The 3,500-nt window shown below is 38.3% G+C and overlaps 1 protein-coding gene across 3 annotated transcripts in view; it reads right to left on the reverse strand.

Annotated features, from left to right (window-relative positions):
• LOC117100360 overlaps nt 1–3,500 on the reverse strand; it is a 21,034-nt gene that overhangs the window by 932 nt on the left and 16,602 nt on the right. The window lies entirely within an intron of this gene.

Consider the following 3,500-nt stretch of genomic DNA (forward strand, 5'->3'; position numbering starts at 1 on the left):
GATATAATCGACGTCGAACTCCTCGATATCATGTATGCTCATTGAGTGCCAGACATCATTGCCAATTAAAATATTTTTAAATAGAGCTTTCTTGTTATCTTGATATAAAATTGAAGCTCAGAAAAATGTGATTTCACTCCAACTTCATTCATGCCCCTGAACTGGTATCGAATAAGCGCCGCACTGAAGTTTATAAAAGATTTTAAGCGTCGCGGCGCGTATTCTTCGAGCATTTACAGTACAGTATTACATAACGTTGTACAGTCGTACATCTCTTTTACAAAGCTAATAATGCATACAGTCTGTATACACAGGTTCTTCATTGTTTTCAACAAGTTTTGAAATTATGAGTGTAATAAATGTTCTGTGAAGTCGCCCGATTCAAAGGATTCAGTCACTTTCGACCTTGCCCAGTTCCCCAACCAAATTTGGCGACCATCGATTACAAATGATTGTTTTCCACCAGTTTAAATATAATGAAAAACGCATTTCTTGCGGCGCCTATTTTAGCATTGTGCATTTACGGTACCGGTATATTCCCACTATTTTCAAAATAAGCCGCTATTTTTCGAAAGTTATATGGAGCTCACGACGAGATAGACAAAACCGTGGTCCATAGTTAGAGAGGCATTAACAACATGGGCGCAGATCACGGGGTGACGGGCACCCCCACATATTTTTTAGGAGGGTTCGTCCCCCGACACTTTTCGTATGCAATGTAATTGATAAGTGAAAATTGCTGAACTGAACTGCATAAATGACCAGGTTTTAGGAAAAGATCAGTGTACTGGCAGAGAACCAATCTTGACACACTTTTTCACAAACTTTTCAAATTATAAGTGTCTTTTTCGGCCATCTAGCAGTACTATTTCCTCATTTTTTTTTCACCTTACATCTTTGTACCTCTTTGTAGGTATTGTTTGAAGGAGAAATTCTTTCAGCACAATGTTAATTAAGCTTAAAGTTTCTGTGGTACCTACAATTTCTCATTATAGCAGTGTCATTTTCGACCATAGAGCTACTTCCTCAATTTTTTTGTGACCACGCCCATCCAACCATGGTAAGCTGAGGTGGGCGTGGTCACACAAAGTGTCCCCCCCCCCTCCATCACTTTTCAAAACAGATCCGCCTTGACTGGCAATATGCTGCATTTTTCAGAAAACTTTTTAATTATACCAATGTATTTAAGTCGTACGTACGAGATAATAAGTCGTACGTACGAGATAATAAGTCGTACGTACGAGATAATAAGTCGTACGTACGAGATAATAAGTCGTACGTACGAGATAATTTTTTATTTTTTTTTTTTACCCATGTCCCTAATGGGGCTTCGTATTTAAGCAACCAGCATGGGACTTACATGGTAAAGGAAAGCTTAATTTATGAGCTACAATTGACCGTTTACCCCGAAGTTGAGCGACCTGTCGTTGCAGATTTATGGTAAAAAGAAGCAGGAAGTATACCAAAAAATAAAACAATCTAATGTTAACCTTAAGAGATAGTCAACTTTGAAAGAAAAATGATCACTCAATTTTGAATTAATTGTAAAAATATGTAGATGATTATTTTTAAAGCTTAAAACATCTAGTTTCATAATCCAATCACCCCAGATTGCCAAATGAAACCATTCAAATTATATAGTCGATTTTGTGAGAAAAGGGACTTTTACTGTGTTAAAGTGTGCAGTGAACTGTTCAGTGAGCGTCCTCAAGGTTTCATTATGATTTGATAGTGACCCTTGTTACTTTTGACCTATAGGTGAAGAGTCGTCTTTCATGTTTAGAAGGTCCTAAGGATCATTCCTTGTAAATTCGAGCTCAATTGGACTATTTTGAAAATTTGACCCCGATGACCCATATGTAACCCTGATCCCAGACTGAGGTGTAGTTGTCGCCGGTTCTTAATGACGAAATTTGATTAAATTTTTTCCAATGGTTTGGTATTAGTAGAATTTTTAAAAAGTTACTAGAGAGAACAAAAAAATAACCCTTTAATGACCTTTGACCGTAAATCTCTGAACACCATAGAGACCCTACCTTATGCCAATACATATGTGCCCAGGATAAGTCTGTGCTATGTTATTTGTGACAGTCTCATAAGTCTCTTATTCATTCTCTTGAAAGCTTTTTTACCCTAATGACCCCTATGTGACCTTTGACTCCAAGCAGTGAACACCCCATATAAGAGAGGTGTCACCGCTTATACTGACCATGTTTGGTTGAAATCGGCACAACCGTTTGCACTAGTAAAGTTTTGAAATGTTGCCAGAAAAAAGATAAAAATTACCAGTGTGTAGGCCTACTACAGCCTAAGCTAGTGCAACAAACTTTTAATGTGATGATGTGCAAACCTGGCCTACTAGATATTATTACTAATAATACTGCCTAGGCCTAGTACACAAACTTGAATAATTATACTGTTACTTTTTCATGAACGGAAGAAAACAGTTTGAACAAGGCATACTCAGTATACCACCTGTTGGCATTACTGCAAATTGCCTAGTAACAGTGAATTCAGTGAGAAACGTTCCCACACAAGTAGGTTCCCACGATCGGGAGAAACATGGGAAAAGCTAGCCTGGGTTCCAGGCCCTAATTTTAGGTTACTCACTCTTTATTGCACTTAGTGCGCGCCATACCTAATTTAATTGGCGTCCCATACTCGATTTCTTTTTTTTTTCGAATTATTCCGTCTATCTCTAAATTAACTTTCTCGTTGGTGGCGCTGTCCAGAATGAGAAAAATAATTTTAAAAAAATAAGAGACTTGTGGCAAGTCTAGGGGAAAGCAGACACAAGGTCAGTCACATCTTTAAACGCCGCCAACAACTCAGGAATGTAAGTCTTGTTCACATGTCTCCATCGATCGCGAGCGGTTGAGATGCTGGGTCGTGAGCGAGATTGTGTTAGATAAAAAAAATGGCCAAACTGCGTTCGCTACCGCTTTCGAGGCGACCGGAAATAGATTTACGTCACATCCCCAATTGGTTGTCGACATGCTAGGCCCGCGATTTCTGATCCTAGGCATGGGTGAAGGTGGCATCGACGATCCTCCAACGGTCCCCATCTGACATTTTTGGGCGATCGCCGATGTTTCCAATTCTGTGGTAAACCGGCAAGTTTAACGCATTTCTGTAACTTATATTGCATTTCCCCATTTAATTCCGGAAAGGCACTGAAAATAAATAATCTATTTATCATATAGGCCTATCGTAAGTTCACCTTTATTTTCGAATCATAAGTTATAAAAATTAGCATTTTAAAATTTTCCGATCGTAGGCCTAGGCGTGGGTACACCGCCGTAGTTTAAATCATGTTTGTAGAAGACATACGATACGATATCCACGAGTTATTATTATTTTTTAACTTAGTTATTATGTGATTTATTGTTGTTATATTAAGTGATTTTCAAGTTTGCATAAATGCTAAATACCACGCCATTCTTAACTCTATTCCAGTCAAAGTCTAGGCTAGGTCCCGTTTGAAGAGACCTGTATTTCAC

The sequence above is a fragment of the Anneissia japonica genome, unplaced genomic scaffold (genome assembly GCF_011630105.1).
Source record: "Anneissia japonica isolate Jap-2015-1 unplaced genomic scaffold, ASM1163010v1 scaffold287922_len478547_cov175, whole genome shotgun sequence".
In the NCBI taxonomy this organism is placed as follows: domain Eukaryota; kingdom Metazoa; phylum Echinodermata; class Crinoidea; order Comatulida; family Comatulidae; genus Anneissia; species Anneissia japonica.